Source organism: Pseudorasbora parva, chromosome 14, assembly GCF_024679245.1.
Source record: "Pseudorasbora parva isolate DD20220531a chromosome 14, ASM2467924v1, whole genome shotgun sequence".
NCBI lineage: Eukaryota > Metazoa > Chordata > Actinopteri > Cypriniformes > Gobionidae > Pseudorasbora > Pseudorasbora parva.
The window spans coordinates 29,249,601-29,268,364 of record NC_090185.1 but is presented as its reverse complement, the minus strand read 5'-3'; the positions used below and the strand labels follow the sequence as shown (position 1 = coordinate 29,268,364).

At 40.0% G+C, this 18,764-nt stretch overlaps 1 protein-coding gene and 1 long non-coding RNA gene across 2 annotated transcripts in view; both read right to left on the bottom strand.

Annotated features, from left to right (window-relative positions):
* The window catches only part of LOC137040515 (uncharacterized), a 32,739-nt gene extending 30,467 nt beyond the window's left edge, over positions 1 to 2,272 (bottom strand). Inside the window, exon 1 of the long non-coding RNA XR_010897919.1 lies at positions 1,917 to 2,272. This is a non-coding gene — a long non-coding RNA (uncharacterized lncRNA). The remainder of the gene's footprint in view (positions 1 to 1,916) is intronic.
* Positions 1 to 18,764, bottom strand: part of LOC137040512 (sodium channel subunit beta-4-like) — a 503,850-nt gene that overhangs the window by 40,898 nt on the left and 444,188 nt on the right. The gene's annotated exons all lie outside the window — the stretch shown is intronic.

The window sequence follows — 18,764 nt, the reverse complement described above, 5'->3', positions numbered from 1 at the left end:
GCGTTGAAAATAAAGGCATTTGCGTAAGAAGCTCATTGTAAACATTGCCGTGGCTCATTTAAGAAAATGACAGCTCTGAAGAGACGCCGCTTTAGTTCGAGGTAGTGCTAACAATAATAAAGAAAGACAATCAACACCTTATGTGTTACCACTGAAATATAGATGTAATATATTTCCAAATGTAAGCCCATCTTATGCGGAATGACGCTTCATACTGTCATCTGCCCTGACTCTAACTTCGAGTGTTTTAGCCTGTTTACTTTTTGCAAACCTTGTGAGCGCGCAAACCCAAACGCTGTGACCTAGCGGCAAATGTTTTTATTTGTTTATTAAGTACAAACAGGCGAGTTATGAAAAATTAAGTGCGAGGGATATGTTCACTTCACAAAGATTTTGGAATGAGATGGCTATATTGTAGTAGCGTTTAGTCCACTGTATAATAGCCTAATTTAGAGATCACTTTTTTTTTTTTTTTATACCGACAACTTTGATCGGTTAACATTGATACGGTCAACCATCGGTCAACATAGGCAGGTGTTAACTTTACCAAAAGTCTTGCTTGAAAAAAAGGTTCTAAATAAAATAAAAATGTAGTCCATACTACCTTTAATTGTTTTGTATATCATTTCAAACTGCATTTCCACATTCCGCAATTTTGTATAGACTATTCATAAACTGAATTAACAGAAAAATTGCTATATCGTTATGTATTTCGTTATCGGGATATCAAATGAGCTATATCGGGATATGAAATTTTGGCCATATCGCCCAGCCCTAGTTTGCACTAATAAATGCTGCTGCCTACCAGCTGCAATAACCAATAAAACTTTGTTCCATATATTTTTTTCTATATCGTCATAAATATCGTTATCGCAAATATTCTTGAAATATCGTGATATAATTTTGAGGCTATATCGCCCGCCCCTACCCCCGAAAGAAAACTCATTGGATCTACATTCATTCACTCCTTCAAGTTAACTGTATTAGTGGAATAAAGTAGGGAATAGTGAGGGTTTAGGGGGCGATTTTGGATTCAACCCTGGAGAACGACAGATGACGTCAAATGCTTAGATTTTCTTCACTAATCAGCGATTTGTAAATCACGCACAAAAAATGAGAACTCTAGCCGAAATCTCTTTTTCCGTGCATTAATCAAAAATAAACAAAAAAGTATAAAAAGGCTGTTTGATCTTCTCTTTATTCCGTTACAAATAGGAAATGAAATGATCAGATGGTGCTCCGTTGGATTTTTCTGACATCCTTTACTCTTCCCTGATGATGACCTCTGGCCTACTTTCTGTAAGATCTGAATTTATGCGATCTTAATTTTAGAATATTGAATTTGAGGATCTGAATTCAGATAATTTTGTCATATTGCTAGCTCCATAAATGTATAGCTCCGCCCCATCGTCCAGACTGCAGTGCATTCTCGACAGCAATCTCCTGTCCTAATTTCAAAGACTGACTAAAAACTGGGCAGAAGGAAAACAACACTACTGGCAGCTGTTACTAAATATAAATCAATATAAAATATAAACAGATATAATCGATACGCCAAGTTATGTAAACACCCCGGGTATATCGTAAAAATGGCACATTAAGCTAGCTATAGCGTTACATTAATTTACAAATTGAAAAAAACGGGGGCATGGTGTGTTCGACTCTGCATTCCCTTTATCTCCCGTTTTCCCCAGTTTAACATAGATTGTGTAACGTTAGTTGATAGTTATGCGTAGCTAGCATTGAATTGTAACAGAAATGTGACACAATTGTAACGGATATACAAACGAAGGTGAAACGTGCTTCCAGTCTGGGAATACAAACTTGCATAGAAACATCGCCACAGTGTCTAATAACTATATTTAATCTATAATACCACAGTACTAATTACAAACAAGTACATATCAAGTACTTACCCCCTCAATATTAATGATGCAGGCCTCTCCGCCGCTCATAAAACTCCACTTCCAGCCGTCTGGAAGACTCTGGGCCGACCGTTAGTGATGGGACATCTGAAGCGAGGCTCCGGAGCTTGTGTCGAGCAAAAAGGGGCGTTCCAGATGAAGCCCCGATTCGAGGCTTGTATGTGATGATGACAAACGAGGCCTCGTTTTCTGTTGAATACGTCATTGCTTCATTCTGAAGCTGTGTCTCATTTCGGTACATTTCGAAGGCCGCGTCCTCCGGAGGACACGTCCTGTGTAGGATGCAGAGTGTCCTCAATCAGAATTAAACGAGACGTCCTTCCTAGGACACACAGGCAGGAAGTATCACGTTGCTATGCCAACAAGTTCAGCCTCTTTGCGATCTCAGGCCATATGAATGAAAATTATTTAAATAACTTGAAAATGACTATGTTTCTTGTCTTGTTGACAGCAATGTACTGTTCTCAACGTTTAAAATGCACTAAACAGTTGTTTATCCTGTTTACCACAACTATCTGTTTGAGATAATAGAGCTTAAAACAAAAACAAAAAAAGCTTGAACTACTTAATTTAAACACCACACGCTCGCATGTATATCTGGCGGTGGTGACGTTTTTCTTATAATATATTTTAAAAAATGACGGTTGTTAACGGAGACGCAAAGAATTATGGGATATCTCCAGCCGTTAAGGATACACCTCATGCACACTCCGAATTCCTGTGAAAGAAGGACGCATTCGAAGGTCGCATTTGAAGTGTTCTACTCACTTTTTTGAAATGAGACGGCCTTATGACGTATGCACCCTTAAAAAAGTTTAACATTTTAAATACTTACAGTCTACACAACAGTCTCTGCTCACAGCGTCACATACATTAAAATTTTAACGATTTAAAAAAGATGAATCACTGTCTGGCCATCTATAATTTTGGTATGGAGAAAAAGGTTATGATTATAGCTTTTTTTGTAGTATCACACCACATTGTGTGTGTATATTAGCACCGTTTGTAGTTTTTCTTGTGGTATAAGATAGAGCGTTTGGACCCGGAAGCGCTGCCGCGTGACGTCAGCCTTAACAACCGGATAGAGGGAATGCACGTGACATCATCGTCAGCTGGAGTGACTGTGATTACGCCCCGCTGAGTGGCAGAAAGACTGACGCTGCGTCCCAATTCGCCTACTTATACTAGGCCTACGTACTAAAAGTATGTACTCTTTTTGTGAAGAAAAAGTATATACTTTTGAGTGTGTAGTAGAAAAGTATGCAAGCTTCGGGACATACTCCTTCGCCATCTTTAACGGACTGTGTCGCTTAGTTACGTGCATCCCGTAACCGTTTATCTGCCCTGTCAATCATCGTCAGATTCGTCACAGTTCAAATCCTCCACATGCAGATTAATCTCCTACCGTATCGAAGAGAAATGTAGCCGCTCGTTGATCTGCCATTTGTGGGTCTTTATAACTCGCAATTGCGACTTTATATCTCAGAATTCTGACTTTATAACTCGCAATTGTGAGAAAAAAAGTCAGAATTGTAACTTTACAACGCGCAATTGTGAGAAGTCAGAATTCAGAGATAAAAAGTCGCAATTACTTTTTTAAATTTATTATTTAGTGGCAGAAACGGGCTTCCATAGGCTTCCATACATATTATATTAAGTCTGCTGAAATATATTTGAAAAACATTAAATCAATTGATATTTTCAAATTCAGTTAACATTAAGAATTGCAAATGTTGACTGGACTAAAAAAACGCGAATCCAGTCAATAGGCTAACACAATATTTTACACACAATATTTTGCAAATATATTTGAAGCAGAGCTCGCTGACTGATTAAACATTCGCCGTATCCGGTCGGCTAAACTCCGAACACATCTTCCCTTTTTAAGAATGACTTCAGTGCCGTTCTTTGTTCTTTTCTCAGAGGAAAGCTTAACTCCAAGTCTTCCGGAGGCGCGGGCAGAGCTGATTCGAAAGACCGCCGCCGTTCGCCAGTTTCTGTGTTTACTAGAAGCACACAAACGCAACTCGGCCGTCGTCATTATGGCCCCGCCCCCCGACTCTATACACGATGTGATTGGGCCGTCCAGATTCTGAGGAATACAGCTCAGATAGGAATTGAGAGTTGCTAAACCACACTTGCGGGCAGATTAAATTTGCTGCCGCTAGGGTGCGTCTAGATTTCTAGGCTAGCAGTCTCCCTCTCAGATACTGAAGCTTTCGCGCCTCGACACGCTTTTCATAACATAATTAATTGTTCTGCATCTGCGAGAGTGTGGGCGGGCTTTTGATATCGCAGCTGTACTTCCTGCTCTACTTCCTGCTTTTTACTGCGCAACTCCGGTCCCGAAATCGCTACTGCGCAGACTCTGTCCCAAGATATCCGCACCGTGCAGGCCGCCTAAAAGCTTCAAATCTGCCAAGCGGAAACTGATGATGTCGAGTCGTCCATATTTTTTTACGGTCTATGGGTGTGACCAAGATATCCATTGATGGTTTGTCGTTGCAAAGTTTCTCATCCAAGCCAGTCAGTTCTTCTTAAAGGGATTGTTAACCCAAAAATGAAAATTCTGTCATTTACCCTCATGTTGTTTCAAACCTATATTCAACCATTCACTGCCATAGTAGGGGGGAAAATACTATGGTAGTAAATGGTTGCTCTATCTGCTTTGTTACAAACATTCTTCCAAATATCATATTTTGTGTTCAGCAGAACAAAGAACATTATACAGGATTTGAACAACATGAAGGCGAGTAAATGATGACAGAATTTTTCATTTTTGGTGAACTATCCCTTTACCAGCTGAAACACTGACAAGAAGCAAGAATGCTCCACTGTATCTACTTTGACTGTGTGTGTATTTTCAAAACTAAAGGTGCATTAAAGAAAAGTGACAAGGGCTTTGGTCATTTTTTTTATTATTTAAAGAAATTTGAAATTAATTCTTATGAAAATGTATTTTTTTGTATGACAAATGTTATAAATGCAGATGATACAATGTGTTTTCATATGTTTTTATCCTCGCTATAACATGTAACTAGTTAAACAATTAAAACCATTTAAAAATGAAACCCCTAATTAAAATGTTTTCGTTGAATTAATTATAAAAACAGGTTGAGTAAACGTATATTTTAAAGCTGAAGTCAAGTTTGAGCCAACTAAAAACTATTAATTCAATTAACTTTAAAAATAATTGAGCAAACGTACATTTTAATGTTGAAGTCAAGTTTGAGCCAATTAAAAAATATTATTTCAGGTAACAAGTTCTAGGACTAAATTCAGTGAACGTAAAAAATCTGTGGAACTAGTTACTAAATAATAATTAGTTGAAAGCACTAGACATTTTTTACAGTGTATGAAAATTCGGTTGCTCAGGATCATAGACCGCTCAGGATGAATAGATTTGTGTGCGATGCATTGCTTTGCACAGCAGGTGTCACTAGGGAGCACACTGTTTCATGAGGCTTCAGGTAAATGAACCTTTTGGTGAACCAATGGGCTGGAAAGCCTCAGTGGTTCAGGAAGCCTCATTTAGCCATCACTAGGCTTCGGCTTCGTCCCGTTTTTTAGTCTGTCTCTCCAATCCGCAGCGACTCTGAGCAGAGCGCGGTGCACGTCAGAAGCAGAGGTGTGTGTGTGTGTGTGTGTGTGTGTCTGTGTAAATCTGAGCGTCATTGGTCTGCCGCTCGTCAATGTCAAAATATTTGATAAAAACCAATCAAATCAGAGTAGGTGGGCTTTATGGTCACACAGAAACTGCTGAGGCTGAGCGTGTTTGACAGCTGCTGCTCAAAGTCAGAAACAAAAGAAAATCTTCTTTAGGCAAATTAATAAACTTTTGTCTAATTTCGCCATTTTTAACTGAATATCCCAGCTGGCATTCGACTGACATTAAACGTTTAAATGTAGTTGAAATAATGTCAGTTTATGAAAAAACATTGTTTCAACTTCAAAACAACGTTGAACACCAAATAGTTGAATTGGTGTTGTTAACTCACTAAGAATTCAACATAGAAATATCAACAAGTTTTGAGTTGTACGTCAAATCAACATTATTTTTACAACCATGACTTTTAAAAATTTTGTTGAAATATATCAGTAGAAAAATAACGTTGGAACAACGTCCAAACAATGCTGATCAATTAACTGTTGAAAAAGAGTTGATACATGAATAATGATACAACGTTGAAATATCAACTCTGAATTAAACGTTTGTTGAGCACTTTCTACATCTTATGGCTTACTTTGACAGCAAGTCCGATTGATCATTTTGGTTAGTCATTCCATACAAGAACAATATATGCAGTGGCGGCTGGTGAAAATATTATATGTGGGGCTGTTTGTGTGGGGGTCTGGGGATATACATTTCCCCCATACAATTTTACATTTTGTAGATGTGATTTCCTGCATTCTGGTGCAGTTTAATTTTTATATATTAAGTTGTATATATTAAGTTAATTTTTATATTAAGTGGTCTCTTAATTTTTCTTCCAGAGCTAGAAGAAAAATTAAGCTATGTTTGTGTGTTATTTTTTTAATTTTAAGCGGTCTGTTAATTTTTTTCCAGAGCAGTTGGTTTTTTCCAATTTTTATATATATATATATATCCTACACAGCTCTGGAAAAAAATTAACAGACCGCTTAAAATAAAAAAAAATAACACACAAACATACACACACACACACACACACACACACACACACACACACACACACACACACACACACACACACACACACACACACATATATATATATATATAGACACACATATGGACGGACACACACACACACACACACACACACACACACGAATACAAGATGTATGGCTTGATTGGAGGACAGCGACTTCCACACAACACCTGCTTGCGCGTGCGCGAAGTGGGTCTGTGTCGTCATCGTCAGCCTCGCAGGTTCTGACCTGGACCGATTCGACTGAATTTGGGCATAACAGCTCAGACGGTAAGCAAAGTTTTTGAAGTCACATTTTATAACTAGAAAATTCCTAAATAAATGTTGAGTGTGCCTGACTCTGGTCCATATACGTATTGTGTTAATTAATAATGTGTTTATATGGGCAGACTAACGTAGTTTAACCACGAACCGGAGTTAGTGCTAGCTAACCGTCAAACGCCGTTCTTATCTGTGTGTGTGTAGACGTATGGGCAGACTAGTTTAACCGCGAACTGCCGTTAGTCCGTCGTTCCACCGGCGTGTATGTGTGTACGCTCCATGAAGCTAACGTTATACATATTAGATCAGTTTGAATGTTTTTGTCTTGTACTACCGTTACCCAATCAGGGAGAGGCATACGAATATCTATACATCTTTAGCACGTCACATTCTTCTTTCTTCTTTTTTCCAGAGATTTGGAAAAACGACCTGAAAGTCTCCTTTAACGTCAAGTTGTCCCCATACCTAACCCAACCATCTATTTGAATCTGAAAGTAACTAACCCTTAACTTATTTTTTTGTTACATTTTTGTAAAATTTAAATACAGGTTTATGTGGAAGACTTTTTATATATAAAATGTATATAATAATTTCTGATCAAATCATTGCATTTATGTTTGAATGATTCGTTTTTGACTTGAAACAGTTGCATATTAAACTTAAATTTAGCTTATCCTTCCTATTTTGTTGGTTTTGGGGGGCGTGTTAGAGTGGGATTTTGTAGGTGGTCCTCAGAAAAAAATTGGAAGATAAAGTGGTCCTTTGGCTGAAAAAGTTTGAGAAACACTGTGTTAAATTGATAGTAAAGGAGATTTATATTATTTGAAAATGTTTTTATTTTGAATAAATGCAGTTCTTTTAAACCTTTTATTCATCAAATATATTAAGCAGCATAACTGTTTCCAACACTCATAATAAATCAGAATATTAGAATGATTGCTGAAGGATCATGTGACGGTGAAGGAATGATACTGAAAATTCAGCTTTTCACAGAAATAAATTGTAATTTAACATATAATAAATTGAAAACCAAATATTTAAATTGTAATAAGATCACAATATTACTTTTTTTTTTTTTTTTACTGTATTTTTGATCAAATAAATGCAGGCTTGATGAGCAGAAGAAACTTCTTTCAAAAACATTACACATAGTAATGTGTCCAAACTTTTATATATATATATATATATATATATATATATATATATATATATATATATATATATATATATATATATATATATATATATAAAATACTCCATTCTGGGCTCTAGACTAACTTCTCTACCTGCAGCAAGGGTTACTACCAACTGCCTTTTGTTGCTCGCTCAAGCACATGATTATCAATGACCTTGCATGTTGATCAATACTAATTGATATACTTTGATCATTGGCAATGCCACAAAAGTTGATATTTGCTAAATATTTTAATTTGAGAGAGTAGTGTTTGCTAATACTGATCTGTTTTTTTTGTTTTTCTCATCAGATGTGGTCTTGAGCTTAAAGCCAATGAAAGTAGACGAATACATGGCCAAAGACTTGAAATATGCACCTGAGAGGACTGGTGGCGGTAGCAGAAAGAAGTAACAAGAAAGGAAGACTTAACCAGCTGTGTTTAATGTTGCCCAATGTTTGGGCCAGTTTTTTTTAAGGTTAAAAAAAGCTAGTTCACCCAAAAATGAAAATTCTGTCATTTACTCCTCACCCTAATGTCGTTCCAGACCCGTAAGACCTCCATTCATCTTCAGAACACAGTTTAAGATATTTTATATTTACTCCGAACTTTCTGTCCCTCCATTGAAAATGTATGTACGGTATACTGTCCATGTCCAGAAGGACCAGAAAGATAATAACATCATCAAAGTAGTCCATATGTGACATCAGTGGGTTGGATAGAATTTTTGCAATGAAAGCAATGAAAATACATTTTGGTCCAAAAAAAACAACAACATAAAAAGTGACAGTATACCGTACATACATTTTCAATGAAGGGACAGAAAGCTCTTGGACTAAATATAAAATACCTTAAACTGTGTTCCGAAGATGAACGAAGGTCTTACGGGTGTGGAGCGACAAGGCGAGTCATTTAAAGGGTTAGTTCACCCAAAAATGAAATTGATGTCATTAACTCCTCCCCCTAATGTTGTTCCACACCCGTAAGACCTCCGTTCATCTTCACACACAGTTTAAGATATTTTATATTTTAGTCCCAGAGCATAATGCAGTATGCACACTTTACTGTCCATGTCTAGAAAGGGAATAAAAACATCATCAAAGTAGTCCATATGTGACATCAGTTGGTTAATTAGAATCTCTTGAAGAGTCGAAAATACATTTTGGTCCAAAAATAAAAAAAAGTACGATTTTATTCAGCATTGTTTTCTCTTCTGCGTTTGTTTTCAAACCTCAAATAAAGATTCAAACAGCCATGAATCAATGATTCGGATCGCCACAATGCTCTGGGGCTAAAATATAAAATATCTTAAACTGTGTTCTGAAGAGGAATGGAGGTCTTACGGGTCTGGAATGACATTGGGGTGAGTCATTAATGACCTCAATTTCACTTTTGGGTGAACTAACCCTTTAATGACAGAATTTTTGGGTAAAGTAAAAGTTTGACATGTGTACAATTGGTGTTAAAGGTTGGCACAATTGCAGCTATGTAATAAAGCATGTTTCCTACGTCAGTGAAATGTCTTTATTAATCTTCTTCCTGGTCTTCCTTTGACCAATTGGCTTCTTCCAAGCTGACTGTGCGTGTTTGCAAACTTAGTGTTTATGTATCCATTTCAAGGTGTTTGGTGTTGCTGTTGAACACATCAATACTTCAGTGAAAACAGTTTAACAAAAACTATGTTGAAAAGCAGGACTTTATAGTGACGTTGAAATTTCAACTTTGATTGGATTTCCAAAATCTAAACTTAAATCAATGTTGGCAAATTCACCTATGTTGAGAAACATGACGTCGGAATGACGTTGCCATTTCAACGTTGATTAGATTTGCAAAATCTAAACTAAAATCAATATTGTTTCAATGTTGGCAAATTCACCTATGTTGAGAAACATGACATTGGAAAGCCGTTGCCATTTCAACGTTGATTAGATTTGCAAAATCTAAACAAAATTCAACGGTTATCCAACACTGGCACCTGACGTTGATTCAACAGTGGCTCAATGTTAAAATGCCAGCTGGGATATGCCTATGTGATTCATAATGTGCCTTACGAACAAGAAATATTGACCAAGGCATTTTAATCAGATTAGGCACAAGATTAATAATTAATGTATATTGTAAATTAATATAATTATATTTGTAACATTCAGTAAATAAATAAAAAACTCAGCTTTTTCAGCCTGTAGCCTATTGGGCATTAGTGAATGTGTTCATATTGTGAATTTAATAAACTTAAAACTTTAATAAACAGTAAATTAACATGTCTAAGAAAATGATTCATGAAACATATAAATATCAGTATGTTAATATGTAAATATGCTTACTTTACTGACAAAAGCGGAACAAAATATCAGTCAAAGCTCAGCGTTATGAGGGGAAGAGACAGGGCAAGATAAACACAGAGAAAAAGAGAGATATGGACATAAGAAAGACAAATAATCTACTGCCCAGTGACATGGTTTTCAAGCTATTGTTGTCTAATTTTTTGACCTTCAGAACATCTTAAAATGCACAATATGTAGATCATAGAAATCTAAATTTTCTTGGTGGAGCATACCCCCGAACCACCCTAACATTTGGGATCTATAAACCTGCCTACATTTGGGTATGATTAATGCATGTACAGTATGGCCATGCAGTAAGGTGTTAATATTTGCTTTATAAGTAATAATAAACAGCCAATATCTTCTGAGTATGCATGTTTGTAAGCTATTAGATAATAGCGCAATTTGGACCCTAAACTAAATAGTCTTACCATTTTTTCGATAGGCCTACCCTCAATGGGGGCTGAGCCCCCCTAAAAGGAAAATCCTAGAAACGTCCCTGGCACCAAGTAAAATCTTGCCTAGGGCAGCAAATTGGTCAGGGCCGGTCCTGCTGTACTGGTTTAATGGTTTACAGAAAACAACGCCCCCTAGTGGCGAATCACTGCAATCAGTGGTGGTTCTGGCTGATTTGGTGAGAAGGGAATTCATACTGTGGTGCCCAAGGCCAGTGGTTTCCAAGCCTGGTCCTGGGAATGGAGACCGGACTTGCCAGACTGCATTGTACTTACAACAGTTTTGCCTGTTTTGTTGTTCAAAGATGGCGCCAGGTTGTGTGTTGGCTTGCCGTCGCTCCACATTTAGGATGTCTATTTTTTGTTTATTTGTTTTATTTGTATGTTTTATCAATCACTTGGAATGCTCACAGTTAATCTATGACCGCCTCACGTTGTTAAGCCTTCGATCCACGGCGCTGGATATGTGCAGCCGCGATTTGATCTTGAACTTGAAATTGGGCTCTGAACAGCCTTGCGCGTTCCAGCCGCCGATGAAAGTCTGTCAGGTAACTGGCTGTGTGTGCTGGAAAAGGAGACGCCGTAGGAGACGAGGCATACGGGCTGGAGCTTTGGTGAAACTTAAGAAACTGAGAATCCTAAACGGTGGAGTTAAATCAACTGCGGAGTTGAGGCCTTCCTACTTAATATATCTGCCTGTCATATCATCATCATCATCATCATCATCACCACCATTGCATTGGACTACATGGAGAGAGACGAGACGCGCCGGTGCCGTGCACTCAAATTTGCGCCCTGTAAGACGAGCTGGGTCAACGAAGCTAAGTGCTGCTTCTTCTTTTAATCGGTCCGCTGAGTCGACAATGGTGTCTATGGCTTTGATAAACGCTCGTTCAGTTGTCAACAAAACATTTATTCTGAATGACTATTATGTAACTCATGGGCTGGACTTTCTTTTTATTACTGAAACGTGGCTAAATGACGCAGATACGAGCCCTCTTGCTGAGCTTTTACCAAATGGATGTAACTATTTAAGCACTTCGAGGAGAAATCGTCGGGGTGGAGGCTTGGCTGTGATTTTTAAAAACGTGATGAGGTGCAAGTTACTGCCTGCTGAAAGTTACATGAGTTTTGAAGTGCAATTAATGAAGATTGACTTGCCCTCGCCAGTGATTTGTGCATTGATATACAGGCCTCCTGGCTATAACAAGAATTTTCTTAATGAATTTTATGAGTTTTTATCTATGATCGTTCCATCTGCGGATACGATTTTGATTATGGGCGATTTTAATATTCATGTTTGTTGTCCTGGTAAACCCATGGCTATGGAATTTATGAATTTAGTAGATTCTTTTAACTTATCCCAATGGGTCTCTCGACCAACTCATGAGCATGGGCATACACTTGATTTGGTGTTCTCATGGGGGATAACGATAGACAATATTTGTGTTGAACAAATGGCCATTTCTGACCATATGCCTATTAGGTTTCATTTTACTTCTGCTACAAATGGACTATGTTGTCCTCCTCCATCAATCTTGTCCAGGGTTATCACTACTTCTACACCTAGTGCGTTCTCAATTGCTTTTACTGACCTGACCTCTCATACGGAGCATACAGCTTCGCACGTTTTGGGACCTGATGAGCTGGTAAAATCATTTAATCATGTTTGTTCTGATATTTTGGATAATGTTGCACCTTTTAAAATGAGATGTCAAAAAGTTAAAAAAGAACCGTGGCTAAATGATGTTACGCGACATCTGAGGCGGGTTTGCAGACAAGCAGAGCGTAAGTGGCTAAAAGATAAGTTGCAAATATCTTATGATATTCTCAGAGAGTCTTTATTAAATTATCAAAACGCTGTTAAAGCTGCTAGATCTTCATATTTTGCACGAATTATATCGCATAATGCATATAACCCGAAGGTATTATTTTCAACTATAGATAAGGTACTGAGTCCGTCTTTTAATATTTTTCCTACGCCGTCTAGGGATTTGTGTGAGAGTTTTTTAAAATATTTCCTTGATAAAGTTGCTTGCATTCGACTAAATATTATGCCTGTAGGTAAGGTTATAATTTATAAAATGAATCCACCTAATTGTTTAAGTAATTTTATATCGATTACACTACCCCAGTTGGAAAATATAATTCTGCACCTAAAACCGACTACCTCACTAAATGACGTCCTCCCGGCGCGATTGTTTAAAGAGGTTGTAGAAACTATTGGTCCCAGTATATTTGTACCGAAGATAAGGTGTAGAAGCTCAGTCTAGGTGCTAATTCTGGGTTTATCACCAGGTTCACTCAGGTGTGTCGGCCAGAACACCACTTAAGGCCAAATTTTCCAGAGAATGAAATGAAGAGAGGGGAGATAATTCTTTTACACTGTTTATTCCTTCATCTTTCTTGAGTGTAAATGTGAGTGTAATTTCGAGTGTGGTTTCTATAAAAAGAAAATAAAATACAAATGAATAAAGGAAACATACATATATATACACTCCTTCCTCCTTCAGCACTAATACACATTACAACATAAATAAACAGTAGTCAGAAGATGACTATATCTCCTAAACCGCAAAATGTAGGCAGAGAGAAAGTATTCAAACACTTCTCAGATTTTCTACCATGCATTAAGTGACTAATGACGTAGATAGAACTTACTGTTGTCTATAATATACTTTAAAGCATCAATAGCGGTCCAGATAATTATATTTATGATCACCTCATTTGCTACTCAGCCACAGAGTACTTAACCTTCATAACAACACATACTGAATAAAGTTTAAACATGTCTAAACACGATGCGGCCCAAAGCTAGAAAGGAATGCACGAACGGGAATATAATTAACGCAACGGTCGTGCGATGACCATTAAGCTCTTAACTTTTATCCATGTCGAATATTAGAAATACCAGCTGACAAAGAAATACAATATCACGAGTAATGCAACAGATTTACTTACTTTTCTCATTCACGCACACTCTGAGGAAAGTTTCACTCACAGTTAAAATCTAACTGAACGATCTCTATCGTATTGAACACTAACTGCGTGACAACTGACTGACGGCCTCTATCATACTGCATACTACTGCGTGACGTCAGATATAGTATACAAAACCAGCGCGCGCTCTGCTATCCTATTACACGCACTGAATAAACGGGAGTGAAAGTGAAAGTGAAACAAAGCACATTATAATCAACTGCACTAAATAATAGCAACACTAACATAACTTTGGGGCCTTTTCTACAGCCGCCCCCAAATGTATGTAATACATTTGCTCATCACTAAAGGCAACAAAGTTCTATGGCTGGGGTGTAGTGGCAGGAGCGGAACCATCTCCAGCTTCCCCAGAAGGAAGTGCTGGGAGGACAACCAGCCTGGCAACTGGCCGGGTGTAGATTCTCTCTTTCACCTTTACATCAGCGGACCTGATGTGCCCGTCAGGGCTGGGATGAGTCTTGACTACTTTTCCAATGGGCCAGAACGACCTCGGAAGATGCGGATCAGCAATCATTACTATACAGTCCCCTGCAATATCAGCTGGTGTAGCCTGCCACTTCTGGCGAGCTTGTAGACTCGGCACATAGAGCCGGATGAAACGGGCCCAGAAATGATCAGCCAAGATTTGGGAGTGTCTCCAACGGCGGCGACAGATGAGCTCACTTTCGGGGTAGACTACCTGAGGTAGCGAACCATCAGGCCGCCCCATTAGAAGAACACTGGGAGTCACTGGATCTGGATCACTCGCATCTGAAGATACATAACCCAAGGGTTTACTGTTAAGGATCCCTTCCACCTCAGTAAGTACTGTCCGAAGCACTTCTTCTGGAACAGGCTGAGCACCAACTGTGGCATAGAGTGCACTCTTAACTGAGCGTATCTCCCTCTCCCACACCCCTCCGAAATGGGGAGCTGCTGGGGGGTTGAAGCGGAAGGAGATCTTCTGTGGCGCAAGGAGATGTTGTAGTTCTTTAGACATTTCAACGAAAGCTTCACGGAGTTCTCGCTCACCTCCCTTGAAATTTGTCCCTTGATCGGAGAACAGCTCTGCAGGTGTTCCTCTACGGGCAATGAACCGACGAAGGGACATCAGAAAAGCATCCGTATCAATAGAGGTAAGGAGGTCCAAGTGCACCGCCCTTGTTGTGAGGCACTTGAAAATGATCCCCCATCTCTTCTCCCGGCGGCGGCCCACTTTGATTTCAAATGGCCCAAAGCAGTCCATCCCCGTAGAGTAGAAGGCAGGCTTGAAAAGGCGCAGGCGGGCTGATGGCAGGTCTGCCATCTTTGGCACGACAGGTTTTGCCCTCCATCGTCGACAGTCAGCGCAGCTGAACTGGTAGCGCCGGATAGCCTCACGCCCTCGCAGGATCCAGAAGGAGCGTCGAAGCTCAGCGAACACCCGCTCTGGTCCTGGGTGACGAAGGCGGTTATCAAAGTCTTGAATCAAGAGTGTAGTTACTCGATGACCTGGGTCCAAGATGACTGGATGAAGAGTGGTCAGTTCTAGGCCTTCTGCTCGCCGGAGTCGTCCACCAACACGAATAAGCTCTCCCTTTTCATCAAGCTCTGGAGACAGCGTGCGAAGTCGACTGCAGCGGGGAACAGGTTTGCCTGCTTTCAGGAGGCTGTATTCTTGCTGGAAACTATCCCGCTGAGCCCTCTGAAGTATTAGCTGTTCAGCCTGCCGGTAGTCTTCAGCTGTGGGCTTATCATTAGAGTTGGCCGCCCCATGCAGCTCCTGCACTGTTCCTTCCAACAACTCCTTCCACGAACCGTATTGACCCAGGTTTGAAGTTGACTGGCTTGATGCAACAGCAGTGATTCCACAGAAAATAGACTTGCGCAGCTCTGAGGTATCTTCTGCTTGATCAACAGTGGGGTCTTCTGGCCATGAGTCTGGGCTGGTCAGGAGGAAGGCTGGTCCCAAGCTCCATCTATTTGGCTGAATAAGCTCTCGCAGCTTCTTACCCCGTGTCACGTCATCCGCTGGGTTTCTTGTGGTATCAACATATCTCCAGTAGGGCTGGGCGATATGGCCCAAAAAAAAAAATCCCCGATTTTTTCACCAAAAATTCGATTTACGATTTAAAACGATTTTTTCCCCCTCCTACTTAAAATCAATCTGCAGATGACAAAGAAATTGTTCAAAACAAGTTTTAACTTTATTTTGTTTAGGTAAAATTAAATATTTGCAGCTTGGTAGAAGTGCTACCTGGGGTGCAAAACTTTCAGCATGTGAATAACCCCCGACTATTCCACAGTATAAATGGGCACCATATCTTTTGCAATATACAGTATACATATCAAAGGTTTATGAATTGATATGCAGATAAAATTAACTTTTATTAACAACAGTAATGTGCAAAAAAAGTATAGGGAAAATTTAAATGTAGCCTAATGCTCTTATTAAATATAGATTAGAATTTTTCTTCAATAGTCTCACACTGAACTGACCAACAGCTTCAGTGATTATTAAAGGAGCTCTTTACTTTACTGTAATTTAGTCACAATTTGAAGAAAAGTTTAGTTTTTCCTGAGACTGTGACTTCGTACTTTCCATACATTAGGGAGTGAAAATCGCCAATAAATCAATAAGTGCTCTTCTGCTGGTTATAGTGGTGGGCATTTCATATCTTTTTTAAAATAAAAATGCTACAAAATGGATTACACATTTAAAAAAAATAAACTAAAAAAAACATTCCACTATTTCTTTCACAAGACCCCTTTAAACTTTTAGTTTTACAAACCATCACATTAAAAATAACATTACAGTCGGATATCTAGAGCTTTGAAGTGCTGGAAATAAGTGTGAAGCTCTTGAAAACCATTGGAAAGTGCTTGAATTTCAATCTCAAAAGGTTGTATGAATCCTGAGATAAATAATGACAACAACAACATTAAATCCATGTGGTTTTACTACAGTACAATCGTGGTGAATGTTGGTGTTTTGTGACTGAAACCTTCGCTCAGCTCTGTTTGATCTGATATCTGTGGTTTATAACAGAATTCTGCCCCGACCGCTTCCACTAGATCACAGTAGCGATGGTGTGTTGATTTAAACGGTCTCTCACTGGATCACCAGCGCTGTGTATCGTGTCTGTCACGAGATTGGCCCGTGTGTGAGCTCGCGCTGCGTTCGTGTCAGCGCAGCTTTAAATGAGTATAGCGCCTACCGCGGTTCCGTTCAGACTTCAAACACACTTTGCAGCGGGGTATTGTTAATTGTTCTGTGAAAAACTGAACCAATTACGAATGACACGGTATGTTGTTAGACGCGATCCTTGTTGTTTGTGTACCTCTGTGGCAAACGCGCGCGGGGAGGGCTGAGCCATTACGGGAGCTCAGAGGGGAGCGTCGGCGGATTTGAAAGAGAAAACCGATTTTCATTCACAAAAATCGTCGTAAACTAAAAACTCGAATTAATTCATAAAATCGATTTATCGCCCAGCCCTAATCTCCAGGCATGCCCGTCAGTCAGCTCCTGTATCTCGGCCACGCGGGTGCCTACAAAGACCTTAAACCGGCAGGATTCAGACCTAAGCCATGTCAACACCGTTGTGGAATCTGACCAAAGGGTTGTCCGATCAATGTGGATGGTAAGCTCCCTCTTCAGCACCTGTGAGAGCTGTGCACCAGTAAGGGCTGCACAGAGTTCTAACCGAGGCATAGAGTGAAATCTCTTAGGAGCGATTCTGGAACGGGCCATCAGGAATGACAGATACACTTCACCGTGTTGGTCAGTGGTCCGGAGGTACGCCACTGAACCATACGCTTCTTCTGAGGCGTCGCAAAACACATGCACCTCTCTCTGGAGACAGGAGATGTCCACAGACTTGGACAAGTACGGTCGGGGCAGGGTGACTTGAGGTAAGACTTGTAGTTCTTCTTCCCAGTCTTTCCATTGCTGTAGAAGCTCCTGCGGTAATAGTGGATCATCCCATCCCCTGTGTTTGTCCCAAAGGTGTCGGACGATTATCTTAGCCCTGGTGGTGTAGGGTAGGATGAAGCCCAATGGATCGTACTGACTCGCCAGCACCTTGTAGATATTACGCATCGTGGGGACACCGTACTCCACATGACGATGCTTGTAACCAAGAACATCAGTGTGGAAGAGCCAGCTCAGCCCTAGAGTAGATTCTGGGGTATCGACCTTGTTCCGAGCCAGCCACAGCTCAACACTGGCAGAGCAGCTCTCTTCTGGTAGGTGATTTATTACATCTGGTTCATTGCTGGCCCACTGACGTAGGTCGAAGCCTGCAGATGCAAGAAGGGCTCGTAGTTTGTCGACTAGATGCCTCGCCTCAGCAATTGTGGGAACACTCTGGAGGCAGTTGTCCACATAAAAACATTTCTGAACTGATATCCTCACATCTTCATCTGGCTGGCTGTTATCAGAGACATGGCGCTGTAAGGCGAATGTGGCACAGCAGGGGCTACATGTTGTTCCAAACGGTAGCACCTGCCACTCGTACACTGCCGGAGGTCCTTCTTCATTGATGTCACGCCAAAGAAATCTGAGCAGAGCACGATCCTCTGGGAGGAGGCGAACTTGGTGGAACATGCCTCTAATGTCTCCGCTGACTGCAACGGCATGCTCTCGGAATCTTAGCAGGACTCCCAGTAGTGATGCTCCTAAGGTCGGCCCAGGCAGTAGATGGTCGTTGAGGTTCTGCCCTCGATACTGATAGGAGCAGTTGAATACCAGCCTATTCTTGCCATTATGGCTCACCATATGGTGCGGGATATACCATTCCTCACAACCTTCCTTGTCTGAAACTTTTGGTCCACACTTGATGACAGAGCCCGCCTTTATTAATTTCTCCATCTCCACTCTGTAGGCTTCTGCTCGGGCAGGATCTCTGGCGAGTCGCCTCTCTACACTTCGTAAACAGGGCATGACAGCTTCTTTGGTAGCCTGAAAGAGCGGCATGTC